This window comes from Triturus cristatus, chromosome 10 (genome assembly GCF_964204655.1).
Source record: "Triturus cristatus chromosome 10, aTriCri1.1, whole genome shotgun sequence".
Classification (NCBI taxonomy): domain Eukaryota; kingdom Metazoa; phylum Chordata; class Amphibia; order Caudata; family Salamandridae; genus Triturus; species Triturus cristatus.
In genome coordinates, this window is record NC_140593.1 from 780,178,402 (window position 1) to 780,195,516 (window position 17,115).

Here is a 17,115-nt window from a genome sequence, read left to right on the forward strand (position 1 = left end):
ATCCAAGTATGTGGTGTATGGTATACTGTGCCCTTGCAACAAGTTGTATATTGGCAAGACAAACCAAGAAATCAGACATAGAATTCAACAACATAAATCAAGAATTCGAAAACAGGTCCAAAATGCGCCTTTGGTTAACCATTGGTCTTTGAACAACCACACTGAAAGAGATTTAAGATGGACTTCCATTTCGAAAGTTGAACAAGATGTTAGAGGAGGAGATCTGGATTCTAAATTATTGAGACGCGAAGCAATGCTGATCATCAAATTTAATACATCAGTGGATGGTCTTAACGAATTATCAGAAATCTATAATCTTTAAATACCACCGGTGCAACTTTGAGCTACAGGATTTGAAACTTCATGTATTATACATGGCGTGTGCGAGTACATATTCTATAACAACACGAATATCAAGAAATATCTGTGAAAAGGCATGAAGGGAGGGAGTGAGATACACATAGAACCCGGGAATTACCTTATCAGATGGCATAGATGGCTAAGCCAGCATCATGCCTTTGCATCATAGTGTGTTAAATGGGCGACTTAAGCCGCCCTTTATGCATAAGGAGCCACCTATAAATCGGGCCACTATTCGGGAATACCGGTCCATCTCGAGAGGCAGTACATTGGCCAATACTATTCTGGCCTGCCAAAGAATTGACAACATCCAACTAATAAAGTTTTGTAGACAATCCAATTGGGAGTCTTGCCATACTACAAGTTAGTGCTTTACGAACTACATTTCCAAGAAGTACCACGTGGTTGCGTTGAACACACGTCACGCGTCAAGATTAAGCCGAAAAAATCCACGGCATTGAAAAGAAACAGAGCAGCTGATTGTTAGTCTGCCACAGATACGTCGGACGTTTGTCATACAAAGTTAAGATTACACTCTTCGCCTGAAAATAGACAACATCCAACTAATAAAGTTTTGCAGACAATCCAATTGGGCGTTTTGCCAAGATAGGGCAAAGAAAACTACAAGTCAGTGCTTTGTGAACTACATTTCCTAGAAGTACCACGTGGTCGCGTCAAACACACGTCACGCGTCCAGATCAAGCCGGGAAAAGTTCCACGGCATTGGAAAGAAGCAGAGCAGCTGTTTGCTAGTACGCCACAGACACGTTGGACGCTCGTTCCACAAAGGTAAGATTACACTCTTCCCCTGAAAATAGGTGTCAAAGAGTACGACCTGCTGCTTTACATACTACTTTTGAGAAGGAATTCCTAACGTTTGTTCCCTTCGTTTCACAGCGCTACGAGTGCAACTGGCAACATCGAAGCCACTCCGGTCCACGGACCAAGATCCATTAAAGGTAGCGCATAGCAACCATTGCCATTTTCTTTTTCATTTGCACAGTTCATTTGACAATACATTTATGCTAAATTTAAACATTGATTCACTCTACAGATTGTGGCACGCTACGAATTACTTGAGTCCTTTCCACCAGCTGACACCTCAAGTAAGAATAAATGACGAATATTGTGACCTAATAGGCCGACAGTAACAATGATGAATGACATATTTTGAGTTGGTTTTTAAACCGGTTCTGTATTGTATGCTTTTAGGCAGAGGTTGGACGCTTAATACGCCTAATATTCTTGGAGTGTTTCTGACTGCATTTAAACTGCAGGTAAGCGATGAAAGCAATGGCAGAGTTTCGAGGCATAGAGAGGCAGGGCATTGGGTAAACAAAGTTTTGTTTGTTTCTTTCAGTGAATACTGGTCCTGACGAGGGTCCCAGGAAGAAAACCCGATTCGAAACGCGTAGACCTTATAATCTATGGCCAATCTATTAGTGAAAACTTAAAAACAAAGAACAAAGTTCTCTAAAAATTCAAAACACTGTTTATGTGGATGGCCGTTTTTGTTGTTTTATGGATGCAATATCACTGAGTCTGTTTTAATGCGATAAAGGAGATGAATGGGTGTGAGTGGGTATGAGTGTATAGAAAGTGAGTGATGTATATGTCAATATTGTTGTATAACGTTAGGAGGTGTCTAAAAAATTTAAAAATTCATGTTAAAAAAACAATGTGGATACCACTATGAGATGGTATTAGGGCTATGGAATATTTGTTGTAAAGAAAATTTAATGTAATTCAATGATTTGCGTTTGATTAAATCTGACTGAAAAAGTAGTCATCAGTGTTATTTTTTCAATCAATACACTCAGCAAAAAATGTCGTTGTAAATCAAGTGCAGCACTGGCACATTGTTTGATATTTGCTATTATTAGGCTAGGCCTTGCTGCCATTAAGCCAAGACCCAAGACTGTTGTTTTCTACTTTTTTAGAACAGCAGGGTGATGGGAGAACGGTGCCTCGCAGCACAGTTCGCCCATTAGCATTATGGTAAATGCACGCTTACTTGAGTATTAGCTGCAGTTTATCACCAAAGTTGGTGCAGAAAGTGCTGTTCATCTCTACAAAAGTGTTTCTGGATTGTATCCTTCATCAGTAGAGGTAAAAATAAAATTGCATCAGGGGTTGCTGAGAATGCTGCCACAGTCCTCTCATGTCCCAGTACCTCTAACTGGCAGACAGGTGCATCTCTAAAAGCTCTTCAGCATGCTGGCTCAAGAGAGCCTTTTTAAACAGAAGGTGGATCAGAGCACATTGCCTCACATCACATCACAGCATAGTTCGCCCCTTAGCATTATGGTAAATGCAGTTCAAAGTTTGTGCTTACTTGAGGATTAGCTGTAGTTTTTCACCAAAGTTGGTGCGGATACTGCTGTTCATCTCTAGACGCAAGTGTTTCTGGATTTTATCCTTCCTCAGTAGAGGTCAAAAAAACTAATTGCATCAGGGGTTGCTGAGAATGCTGCCACAGTCCCCTCATGTCCCAGTACCTCTCACTGGCGCCCAGGTGCATCTCCATCTTACGTTGTAAAAAGTCAGCAGTATGACAACACACCAATCCATCATAGGATCACAGAGATACTATCATTCCAGGTAAAGACAAGCATGTAGGCCTGAGGCAACCCATCGGTCAGCTAATCATGCTAGGATTGGCATGTCTCACTAAACATCATCAACAAACCCGTTACAACAGTGTATGACAAGAAAAAAAACAAACCTTACCCAGCATCAATAACATCCCCCATCACTGATTGTTTCTATAATTGCGACACAAAGAAAGGCTGTGACACAAAGAAAGCTCCACACCGAGGAGTTTGAGCGCAATCAGCACCCAGTCAGTATAGGCCATACAAGTCATCACGCCACGTCAACACTGCTTCAGTGGCATGCGGGCCCATGCGCACATGCTTGCACGTCCCCACCACACACTCCATTCATTGGGGGGCATCACTACCCTTTGCAGAGCAACCTCATATAAAACCACCCAACCCAGGGGGGCCAAGCCTACTGGTCCAACTAACGCAAGCTGGCAATCTCCTACTACCACAGATCTGCCAGCGGCAGCCAGAGCATACCTCTATAATCCTCAGCATGCAGCGCTGTCCCCTCAGCTACAGCCTAGGATCACACCTCAGCCAGTCATCTGCTATGATGAGGGCCAGGGGGGACTGTCAATGATGGGAAACGACACTGTGCACCACCCCTAGGGCAGATCCAGAAATTAGTCAGCCACTTTCCTAGCAGGATTTGTTTTATATAGCCCCAAGATGTAAGTGTCAATCATATGCATCTGCCAGCAATTTAATGTGCGCTCCAGGTCGGTAATAACTTGTGACCAGAAGTGCATTATAGTCGGACAGCCCCAAACCATGTGTAAAAAGTATGCATCAGGCAGCCTGAGTGCATCTAGGACACCTCAGGTCTGTTGCTTGCAATATTACATTAAGCCTATGGGGAGTGAGATAGGTGCAGTGTAAATAGGTGAATTGTGCACACTTGAATCTAGTATTGCGAGCAAAGCAGTAAGTGAGATCTAGGATTCGAGGCAATTCCTTTTATGTAGAAAGATCGACCAATAAGGATTTCCCATTTAGCCATCAGGGCCGGCAGGTCTTCCTTCCCCATGTCCAAAGTGGACTTGTACAACCAAGAGACAAAGTGCATACCTCCACCAACAGTCACGAGCACATGCAGTGGGGGCCCATATATTTGACCGCGGGCTCAGGTAAGCCACCATACGTCAGGAATTGCGTACCAGGAAGATAGTCCTCAGTCACTAGTGTCTCCAATGACCTCAAAGAGCCCTCTGCATAACAGTCTCCTACAGTCTCCATCCCTGTATCCACCAAAGGTAACATCCGCCTTGCTGTGAAATAGCCACCCCTCGTGGTCGGTAGCCCCACCAGTGGTAACGCAGGCACGTACAGGACAGTAGACCCAATGCAACGGTGCATTCCCCCAACATCTTAGTGCAATGCGGAGGAGGCACAGCTTATGGACCATGAGAAGCTGACCTCCCAACAGTAGAGCCAGCAGTGCCCCCTTCCTAGTAGCATCACCGAATTCCTCTAACTACACCAAACTGAGTCCCGCCAGTCAATGGGCAAGCCACTGCAGCTGAGCAGCATAATCATATAATTCATACTACTGAACCCCTAGACCCCTGCCCCCTCCGCCAAGGGCCTCTGGAGCATACACAGAGACAAGGCCGGCTTTAGCGCTGAAGGCAGCTGGTGCGACAGTCTTTTATGGTGCCCCCCCATAACCTCCCTCCCCACTAATTCTCTCACTACGGGGCATATTATCAAGGACGGCGTTAAAATTATCCTCGGTTTAGCGGCAGAAAACTGCTAAAGCGGCGATAATGGGCTTGATAATACGCCCTGGAGAATTCCAATAGAAGCCCATGTTCACACCAGAAGGGGGAGTGAGCAGTCCTGCTCAAGGGCAGGGGGGAGTGGCTTGCTCTCTGTTGTGCATACTGACTGTTTGGTCGGCCCCAGGGCCGACCAAACAGTCAGTATGCACAACAGTGGGCAAGGCACTCCCCCACTGCCCTCGAGCAGGACTGCCCACCCCCAACCACGCACTTCTGCTTTCTCGCCGTGCGAGAAGGCAGAAACATAAAATGGTAGTTTTTATCATTTATGTTTCTGCCTTCTCGCACTGCGAGAAAGCAGTGGGCCATGCCCCCATGCCCCAATGGGGGAGCCGGCACTGCTGTCTATTATTGTTAGTATATCCTTGTAGTCTGCCATAGTAGGCTACAGACACCATTAAAAGACCGCTCCTCTATTATAGGTACAAACTAAAGGCAAATACCTCTAATAAGAGACTGGGGGCCTGAGGCCCCTTGCGCCATCAGAACGTCAAATTATGTGACGTTTCGTGGAGCAGGATCCTGCTCCATATTTACGAGGCAGCACTAAGTCACTTTTTTGGACCTAATGCTGCCTCTTAAATATTGTCCCCTTTAGCGCAGTTTTCTGTGTTAAAGGGACATGCAATGGGTGTTGCTGGGTGCGTTCTAAGCAACATCCATGGCATTTTGACACTGGGTCTGAGGCAGCATCAAAAACTTACGCTTCCCCAGGGGAGGCGTAAGGGAGGCACAACGAGTAAAAATATCTTTATTTCTCCTCGTTTTTTCCTTTTCTATGTGCGCTGCATTCTGCACAAAAACAATAATCCCTTCACCATGGCGCAAAAGCGCCTTTGTTGGTGCACAGCAGCCTATTGTGCGCCGGCGCAGGGGAAAATGACAGGAATGTACAATATCTCATAGACATGGCGCATTCCTGTCCTTTTCTTTTGCCATTGGGCAGCGCAGCAAGAGGGCCTGGGGTGCTGCCCTATGGCAAAACCTCATAAATATGGCCTTGGGACTTTAATAGCTAAGGTATCATGCTACCGCGAGCTATAAAGGTATAAGAGCACTCTGATCTAAGATGATAGAATGTCCTAATATACTATTATAGCCCACTATAGCAGGCTATACGGGCCATAAAAGGCCCACTTCAGAGTAATTGCCCCAAGCTAAAATTGAGCCCCTATAATAAGGGAGTGGGACTTTAATAGCAACTACAGGCCTTTGATCATGCACAGCGTGGGGTAAGGCACAGAGGGTGGCTGTCTGTACAGACTTGGACAAAGACTTTACACAGCAGGGGGTTGCTCATCCATTGGGGTTTGTCACCCACTGGTACTTGGCTGTGTGCAGACAATGTGGAACAGGGCAAACACCATGAGCAGTGAGAGGTGGTATGCTCGTATACCATTGGCCACCCGCACAGGCACAACTAACTATGACTCAGGTTCAGTGCAGAGCAATGGCAGTGCACAGGGGGGGTTGGCCACCTCAGGGGGTTCGGTGGCTAGAGGTTGTGGGTTATCGACCCACGAGGGTTGTGCAAAGAGAGAAGGACAAGCACAGTTTGTGGCTGCCTGTGGAGTTTGTGGCTCATAAAAGAGTAGCTCTCTGCAAGGTTCAACACCCATGAAACGTTTGTCACTCACAAGTGGTTGAGTCTCCACAGGTGGATGGATAAAGGGCAACCATTGTGTGCAGAGCCGGTTTATTCACCCAAATGGAAAGGGGTGTCAACAGGGAATTGGCTGTCCGGTAGGGGTTGTGCAGAGGGCAATGACCGTGTGCAGCAGGAGCTTGGCCGTCCACAAAGGGTTTGAGACAGGGCAAAGTACTGCGCAGAGACAGAAAGTGGCTTGGGTGTCTACAGGTGGGTGGCTCTCCTTGACGGTTTGTGCACAAAGCGTATGCTGTGCGTGGGAGAGGGTTCACCAGACATGAGAGGTTGGGCACCCACAGGTGTTTAGCTATTCCCTTAGCTTTTTGGCACATGGTAAAAGGCTGTACACAGTGCTGGTTTGCCCACCCGAAGGGGGTTGGAAGTCTTCAAGGGTTTGGGCACAAAGCGAAGGCCATGCGAAGTGCGGAGCTGGCCCCTTGGAGGGGTTGGGTGTCCACAGCTGTTACGGCCATGCCCAGCAAGGGGTTTGTCGCAGGGCCTGGTTGAAAGTTCAATTCCATGCCAGCAGCCAACACTCCACCACATGAGGCATGGCGGACACTGCATAGTTATAGTTAGAGCAGATTTCCACAGGAAAAGCATTTTTTGTTTGACCAATAACTTTTGCGCAGGTTGACGAATCTTCACAATACTTGTCAAAGAAAATAATTCATCTCAATTCCTTACTACAAAGATTTGTGGAGATCCATCAAGCAGGAAGCTAAAAGAATACCCTAATGAATGTCAAGTTATGAGGGGCACAAAAAGGAGGACTTATTAACAGTGATAAGAGATTTTAGTCACAATATAAAAAGTATTTGCTTGTGGTATCATACTAATTTTAGGAATTGACGTGAATTCAAAGGTGATTTTATCCTGTGAAAAATGTTGATCCTCTGCTGGGAGTTTATGAATCATGTTTGAAAGAAAAGTAATTTCTCTCATGCTCTCACAGAGGTTGTGAAACATGCTCCAGAAGTTAAATGAGAGCACATTTTTCTGTAAGTTTGCACTATCTTCCTCAGCCATGTGAGAATAAAGTCTGATATTGTGATTAAACATGTACTTCCAAAAGCAGCAGCCTGGCAGTTTATTCCCCAGTGTTCTACTACAGTTTCCAAGAGTGATCTAAAGAAGGACTAGAGGGCTAATATTCAGTATTCATGACAAAACTGTGGCACACCAGAAGTCATTATTCTGTATCCAACGATGTAAAACGAAAGCATTTCCTTTAGCAATGAACAAAATAAGGGGGGTTTGTTTTGGCATAGAAACTATGTTTAGTGCTTTAGAAAGCTCAAATGAGGACACATTCTCAATGACACATTCTCAATGAGTTCTCAAACATCTTCCTCATCTGTATCAATAAACATTCTGATATTTAGAATGAAACGTGTTTCCAGCATAAGCAGCAGTCTGTCAGTTATCTCCAGAGGATTCTACTGCAGCTTGCCACAGTGTAGAAATAAACAATCAGAGGATAACATTCTGTATTTATAATAAAAATGTGGCGCCCCTAAAGCTATCGAGATGAAATCAGAGCTATAAAGCATAAAACATTTTCTTTAGAAATAATCAAAATGAGGGGGTCCTTTTTGTCATAGTGAACAAGAAATTTAAAATGAGGGCACATTTTGAGTTCACAAAAATCCTCCTTATTAGTTTTACCAAATCCTTCAGAGATACAGAGTGAAATGGTTTACTGACAAAATATCAAAATCTTAAGTCAAAAACATTGAACACGGGGGCGTGGCTTGACGCCGACAGCAATGGCGGCGTAGTTTCCGAGCTCCGTCAGGGCCTGCCGCATACCCTCCCATATCCGTTCAGAATCTGGCACACTGGGGCAGAATAAACAAGGACAAGGCTCCGGAGCCCAAGGAGCACGAGAGGGATAATTTTTAAGCCCCCCACTGATCGCGACCGCCAAGTTATCACAGCAGTGCTGAAAACGAAAGCGGGGCATTGGCTGCAACAGAGGTGGGCGGAGTCGAGTAAGCTGACGGCCTGCGGTGACCTGAAACTATGTGAGGGCCGCGGCTGATGGCCTGCTCCTCTGGAATGCATGACAGTAACTGACAACCTCCCGAAAGCGCCGACGGAACATAGCGACCAAGGCCCTCTTAAAGGTGAGCCCCGGGAGGATCGCGGGAGACTTCCCCCATCTCCCCTGGGTGTGCGGAGATATAGACGCACGGTCTGCCAGCCCATATCCTTTGTAGCACCGGCGGTGCCTGGCTGGTGAAGAAACCTCAGTAGAATCTTGGGGACGTGGAGCTGAGACATGGAGAACTGCCAATAGACGCTGGTATTCTCAACTAAAATACCGCAGTTGGTGTGGACGTGGTGGGAGAAGGGGACAGGAGACCTCCAGCCGGCAGATATTCAGCAGGAGATGATGCGCTCCAGGAGAATCTCAAACGGGCATCCCCTCTCATCCGCCCCTGCCCACCCCACACAGCTACATAACTTGATAGAGCGGATAGTTCTGGCACAACAAGCACAGGCGCTGAATAAGTCTGCAAAGGGAGACCTCAAACACAAAGACGTCAAAAGTCAGGCCGGTAGCAGACCGCCAGTGCCTGCATTCTGTCACCTTGGGCTATTGATATCATACTCCACAAGCGCCGAATATATCCTGGAAACCGGATTTTGAAATTGAGGAGGGAGAGGAGTAGATTTATGTATGGAACAACGAGAATTGGGCGGTGCCTCGAGGGAGCCTGCTACGGACTGAACTGAGGTGAGCGACAGATTGAGAAAGAGCAGGACCCTCCGGCTCCATATAAATCCAAGATAACGCTCACCACGATACAGCAGTAACAAGGCACTCCTCCTTTGATGCCACACTGCCCGACGTGCTGCCCACACAGTAACATGACGAAACCTAAAGGTACTACGACAGCCGTCCAACTTAACAAGATGGATAAGTATGCAGTCCCTCGCCAGCTGGCGGCCTCGGAAGGAACAAACGAGGAGGCCGCACCCACAGAGGAACCATCTCTTGAATCAATCATGGCGGCGATACAATCAGTTGGCACCAACCTAGAGACGAAAATTGATAAAGACGCAATCGAGATGAACCTTATGAGAGCGGACATGCGGAAAACCTCCGACATGGTCACGGCTACGGAAGGGAATGTTGAAGAGCTCCAGTCCGCAACAAGCAAATTGGAGGACAAGGTCAAACAATTAGTTCACCAACATAGAGAAATGGCACTCTAACTGGATGATCAAGAGGGATGAGCTCGCCGTAACAACATATGGGTGGTGGGGGTGCCTGAAGGGGCGGAGGGGCCCAGTGTGGACCTCTTCCTTGAAAATCTTATCCGGCATCATTTAAAGCCCAAGAGACTCTCTCCACTGTTCTCCATTGAAAGGGCGCACAGAGCCCCAGTCCTGAAGCCTAAGCCGGGGGCACCACCTCACACCATTATAGCACGTATCTTGAACTTCTGTGACCGAGATGCGATCCTGCAAGCAGCTAGAGTCACTGGGGACCTCCAATACTACAACGCGACGATCTGGTTCTTTCCAGACTTCACCTTGAAGGTGCAATGAGAGAGACGCTCCTTTGAAGGCATCAAACGGGCCCTTAGAGACAGGGGACTTAAATATATGATGTTCTTCCCAGCTAAATTGAAAGTCATCGACGGAGAAAAATCCTAGTTCTTTACGACACCCGAGGAAGCGCAACAATGGCTGGAAGGGGGTCAACTCAAGTCCCAACGCCGCAAAGAAGAGATGAATCGCGAAAATGCCGAATATCACCCCAAGGACTCTTCACACAGACGCAGAGGCGGGCAGTGCACCCCATTGAGATCAAGAAGTTCCCGCTCAGCCAGTCCCGGCAGTGACCCGACGCGTACCGTAAGATGAAAAGACTGCATGACTGCGATGGTCTGTAAATGGCGGATGCCACCGTGGTGATGAACGCTGCCTCGATGTCTGATCCTGATCTACTGGCATTTATCTTACTACCTAAGAGAACCAAGTAAGCCCTACCCTTGCTTCCACCCTTGCCTAAGCACTCAAGCTCTCGCACCTCTCAAACCCCCGGTCTGTCTCTGATGCCTGACCTTAAGATGGCAGACATACCTGCAGTATAAACACCCTAAGGAGCACACGTTCCCAGTCAGGATGATGGCTAGGGCGATTCTCGAATACCTCTGTGGGGGACACCCGGGACTCTCCCAAACTTAGCTCTTGGGGCATTCCAACTGATCCCCCCCTCACGAAGACGCTCTTTTCTGGGGGCATTCTGAGGCCGAGGTGTCCATTTTAGGGACGGGCCTGGACAACACCTGACTTCAAGATGGGGCCCGCACCTTGACTCAGTACTGCCTGCTGTCTTCTTCCGGTTCTTTGGTGGCTGCCTTTGCCTGCGGATTGCGCATTGATAACATCGAAACAAAAACCCCTTCACTTCGGGGTTTATATCTGACTACGGTTCCCAACTCTCCAACTTCTCCGTTTTGAATTAGAAATTTACAGACTAACCCTGATCATCATCCTAACAGAGGAGTCTGAACACTGTGGCCAATGCCCGGTGGAGCTGCCCAGACAGCTATAGAGGAGATCGGCCCTGATTCACCCCTCGGCCATCACCTACCCAGCCAGACATTGGACACAGTTTCTCCTTGTCTCCCTGCTTTGTCTCCTTCCTCCCCTCCCTCCAACAAATTTCGTAACATTGTTTTTTATCCTATGTTTGTAACTGATGTAACGTGAATCTTGTCACTCACTGATCCTCTTGTAAAGCGCTCTGATACCTCTGGGTCTAGCCAGCGCTATATAAAACTCAAATAAAGTACCGTAAAGTAAAGTAAAGTAATCGTCTCTCTTATTGTTTATATGGGTGATGGGTGAGGATGAAATTGGGAGATTCCCGCTCGTCGGACAATTTCAGACCCCCCTCTGTCAGACTGAATCTGTACTGGCAGCATACTAGTGAACAATAGAACGTTAACGAACTGTCATTGTCCCTTAATGTACCTTGGTGTTGCTGTGGGCCCGGGAGGAAGAGACTGCTAGGCGCCAACGCCACATGACCTTACGTTTAATGGGTTTTATGCTAGGGATTATAAGCACTCTGCTATTGGGGTGGTGGGTAGTTTCAAACCTACTAGGCAGGGATGCAGGGAGGGGGGTTGAGTTTGTCAAAGTTAGGGCGGGGGAGATATGGACTTTAACGGAGTTTATAGTAACCGCTGCTGCATGTACCACAATATAGGCGTGAAATGTATAATTCTGTATATGAAGAGGTCCAGATTTGGCAGGGGTGGGGGAATGTAGATTCCGGCTGCAATAGATGTCTACTCGCTACTCTGGAATGTTTTATTTGTTGATGTTCTTTTAGTTCTTGATCTGCATATATCGAAGTACAGTCACTATGATAAGGAGTTCACAATGACCTTTGATGTCCGACATGTTACGAGGGTTAGCATCCCCAATGTCTTCATCTAATCCAATGACCCAGCACACCAAAGTGCCAGCACTATCACTCCTCTCCTGGAATGTCAATGGCTTAGGAGATAAGGTAAAGCGTGGATTAGTGCTCCAATATCTCAAACGCATCTCCCCGGCAGTTATACTGCTCCAAGAGACACACCTGGTGGGCTCCACGTGTAACGCACTTGACAGGTGGGGGTTTCAATTAGTGGTCCTTTCCGAATTCACTACTGGGTCCCGGAGAGTGGGGATTCTGGTGAGAAAGCAATTCCCCCTCATTATCCACCGCACCTTTAAGGACGACCAAGGCTGATTTGCGGCTATAACACTTCAATGGGAGGGTCGAATGTTTAATGTTGTATCGGTTTATGTCCTGCCTGCCCTGAACTCTCCCGCTCTTCGCGATCTGGGCAAATTCCTCCTAACACTGCCATATAGAGACCTACTAATAGGGTGAGACTTTAATATGACTGTGAATGGCGTACTGGACCGCACACCAAGCCATCAGCAACACCGCACCAGTTCCCCCTTGGCAGAATTTTTAGAGGCACAGGGACTGCTAGACATCTGGAGGCGCCAAAATCCGACAGTGAGACAATACACATTCCACTCGGGAGCACATAATAGCCTCTCCCGCATTGATTACGTACTCATGGCCATGGACGATCTGGGAAGGATGGGGCCGACCACACACTTACCCAGAGGGATTTCTGATCATTCCCCGGTAAGAACAGAAATCCGAGCACATTGCACTACTTGGGGACGTATGTACCCCATTTATCCCCGGTTCCTCATGAATTCTAGGATCAGGAAAACCTTAACTAGAACAACCGCGCAATATTTCCTAGAAAATGAAGCGTCCGTTTCCTCTTCACTAACGCTTTGGGAAACTTACAAATCGGTAATACGGGGTCAGGCTATCTCCCTTATCGAGGGGCACAAATGGGAAAAAAGGAAAGAAACAGAGACCTTGGAGCAGGAAGTTCAGCGCTTAGAATCCCAACATGCAGCTGCACCCACTGACGAGACTACACATGAATTGCGCGTGAAAACACAAGAATACAAGGAGCACCACTGAGCTGCCGCTCAGTTCCGTCTGCAAGCGGTCCACCATCGGATCTATGAATCCGGAGGTAAAGCAGGCAAACTTCTGGCATGGCTTGACAAGAAAGAATGTACGTGTAGATGGATAGCCCAGATGAGAACCGACGAGGGCGCGCTCACGTCGGACCCACAACAAATTGTGGCGACACTGGCACAACACTACGAGCAAGTATACCCGTCCAAAAATACTACCACTATACAAGAAGCGCTTGCATTCTTGCACGACATCCATATGCCACGACTCACGCCACAAGAAGCCGAAACTCTAGAAGCCAACATTACGGTAGAAGAACTCAAAATCGCCATTTCCAAACTACAATCAGGCAAAGCCACGGGCCCTAAAGGAATCCTGATAGAATTGTATAAACACACAGTGGAGAAGATAGCCCCATATTCGCTAAAAATGTTCGAAAGTAGTCGCGACATAGGGACACTCCCCAGAGATCAACGGCTGGCAACTATTGTGGCCATCCACAAGCCTGGCAAACCGGCAGAGGAATGCACATCATACCGCCCAATTTCCTTAATTAATGCCGAAGGGAAGATCTTGGCCAAAACGTTGGCGCTCAGGCTTACCCCCCATCTCCACACATGGATCCACCCAGATCAATCTAGCTTTATGCCGGGCAGGAACACGGCCCTAAATCTTCAATGCCTTCATTGCGTATTAGGTCAGAAACATACTATTCGGGAAGATGCTGCAGTCCCCTCCTTGGATGCACGGATGGCCTTTGATTCAGTGGAATGGGCTTTCCTATTCGCAGTCCTTCAACACTTAGGGTTTGGACCGAAGTTCTGTTCTTGAGTACGTTTACTCTATACTGATCCGGTCACACACATAGTCGCTAATGGTCACATTTCCAAGGACTTCACCCTAGGCAAAGGAACAAGACAGGGCTGCCCACTGTCACCCTTATTGTTCGCATTAGTGCTTGAACCACTGGCAGCGTGGATAAGATGGGACCCCATGGTTCACGGTCTAAAATGGAATGAGGAATGGGAAGATCGCTTCTCTCTATATGCAGATGATGTATTATTGTATATAACCTCGCCTACAAGGTCGTTGCATGCGCTACTTAATATCTGAGCAGTGTATGGCTCTGTCTCCGGCTATGCTATCAAGTGGGAAAAGTCAGTGCTATACATATTACATGGCCCACCCCCGTGTCTCCCGAGAGGCTGTAAGGTCCAGATAGTTACGGACAGTTTTAAATATCTGGGTATATATATAACCTCGGACTGCGACACATTCCTAACACTTAATTTACAAGCCCCTCTGCAACAACTAAAAAGTGACATTCGGCATTGGAAGACACTACCACTCACCCTGCTAGGTAGAGCAGCTCTTTTTAAAATGATGGCCCTGCCCAGATTCTTATATGTCATGCATAATACCCCTTACCCAATCCCTGAATCATACTTTAGAGCGGTCAACTTGGAGGTGACGCCCTCTTATGGGACAGCAAACCGGCAAGAGTGGCAGCGATCAATTTGGTGAGAAGTTGGTATGATGGAGGAATAGCCCTCCCGGATATCAAAGCGTATTACTGGGCTTCACAACTTACGGTTATTAATCAATGGCTTCATGTGCCGTAAATAGACCCAGCTTATCACCTCGAAAGAATGGCTCTAGGGAAAGGCGGTATTAATAGAGCAATATACAACACCCAGAAAGCCCGTAACCTTATAGGCCCTGCATCGCACACCATCCGCATCTGGCACACGGTGAACAGACACCTGGGATGGACCGATAAACTTACAAGACACACACCCTTGTGGGACACATGCAAAATGGGGACACTGGGCAATAGCAAAGGGTTTCAAAAGTGGGATCTGATTGGCATCTCCCGGCTTGGAGATCTTTGGCATAACGGGAAGGTTGTGAGCTTCACCCACCTGCAAGAACAGTACTCAATGGCTCCAGGTGAACGCTTTAGATATTTACAAATCAAACATGCGATAGAAACAGCCCTCCCCGCAGATGAGACACTTCCAGAGTCCTCCCCATTAGAAGACCGACTACTTACTGACTTCCTCCACAAAAAAGCAACTTCATTGACATATAAAAAAATCATTAATAATCAACTGGACCCACACGCCCAACTCAGGGACCTTTGGCAAACCGATGTGGAAGACATGGACGATGCTGACTGGCGTGAGGCATTAGCCTCGCCCAAGGAGGTAGTAATCTCCTCCAGACTGCGTTTGGTACAGTTTAAAATATTACACAGGACCTATTACACTCGGACGGTACTACACAAGACGGGAAGGGCCCTTGACCCAGGCTGTCTGCGTCTCTGTGGCGACATGGGTACTTATTATCATACCTTATGGGAATGCCCCAAACTAACGCCATACTGGGAGGAAGTGCTAGACACAATAGCAGACATCACCAAGAAAAACAGGTCCCACTTGAGCCTCAGTGCTGCATTCTTAATGTCTGAGGTCCAACAGATCTCACCCACGCCGAACGCCTATGGGCCACAACTGGCATGATCATAGCCAAACGAAATATAGCGCAAAAGTGGGGAGTGGAAACGGTACCAACAATAATGCAGTGGCGTAGGGACATGGATATGACCATGGTAGCGGAAAAGGCCGCGTTCATAAATAGGAAATGCCCCCGCAAATGGGCTAGGGTGTGGGGAGGGTGGAATGAACACAGAGGAAACATCTGTTCGCTCCCAGAAGAAGACAGTGATTCGGGTGAAGACATGTAATGTTAGGAAGTACCTATGTATGAAAGTAGAATTGTATAATAAGTTACTGTACAGAAATGTCATCATGATTGTATAAAATACATGCAGATCTTTATTGTTATAATGGAACTTGAATAAACAGTGTTAATAAAAAAAATAAAAAAACATCGAACACAAGAATATTGTTATCCTATACTTATAAAGTTATTGCAAAAATATCTAAAATAAAGTAACATTGTAAACTAATATCGAATTAAAAAATATTGTTTTTAATATATATATAATTAAATATGGTAAACATCAAATATATTAAAAAGTAACAGTAGTACAATGTAAAATAAATATATTATTTAAATATTTTTATTTTACATTTTACTACTGTTACTTTTTCAAAAAGATTACAAAAAACACATATATATGTGTATGTTTATTTACATATATATAATTTAAAACTATAATTAAAAATTATTTTAATCTATATTATAATTTACTAATTTCTTTCACGTTTAATAATATAACATATTAATATATGTATATAAATATATATATTTATATACACACACACACATACATTTAAAATCATAACAAATAAACTAGAAGCAATTTTCAAGACATGCCAATTTATTTAAATATAAAAAAGTAAACAATGTAAAGAATTACATTTTCTTAACAATATGTTACATATTACAAACTTTACTATTTAAAAATAATATTATTTTAAATACGCATAAACATCATGATAATATGAATTTGAACAATCTAAACAAAACTGTAAAATTGTAGGAATAATGCACATACTATTCCCACTCCAGTTGGTGCAACAGTAGGGAAAGTGTTGGCTTGCAGAGGGGTAAACTTTACTATTCCCACTCCAGTCAGTCCAAGAGTAGGGAAAGGGTTTGACTCAGGAGGGCTAACAATTTACTATTCCCTCTCCAGTCGGTGCAACAGTAGGGAAAGTGTTGGCTTGCAGAGGGTTAAACTTTACTATTCCCACTCCAGTCAGTCCAAGAGTAGGAAATGGGTTGGACTCAGGAGAGGTAACAATTTACTATTCCCACTCCAGTCTGTGCAACATTGGGAAAAGTGTTGGATTGCTGAGGGGTAAAATGTACCATTCCCACTCCAGTCGGTGCAAAAGTAGGGAAAGGTTTGGACTCAGGAGGGGTAACAATTTACTATTCCCACTCCAGTCAATGCAACAGTAGAGAAAGCATTAGATTACGGAGCAGTACAATTTACTACTCCCACTACAGTCTATGCAACAGTAGGGAACGTATTGGACTCAGGATGGATAACAATTTACTATTCGCACTCCATGCTGTGCAACTGTAAAGAAAGCGTTGGATTGCGGAGATATAAAATGTATTATTCCCACTCCAGTCTATACAACAGTAGTGTCGGGTTTCACCTTCCAGAATCCTCAGGGTTGTGCCGATGCTCAATGGGGTCCACCTCTCGACTGC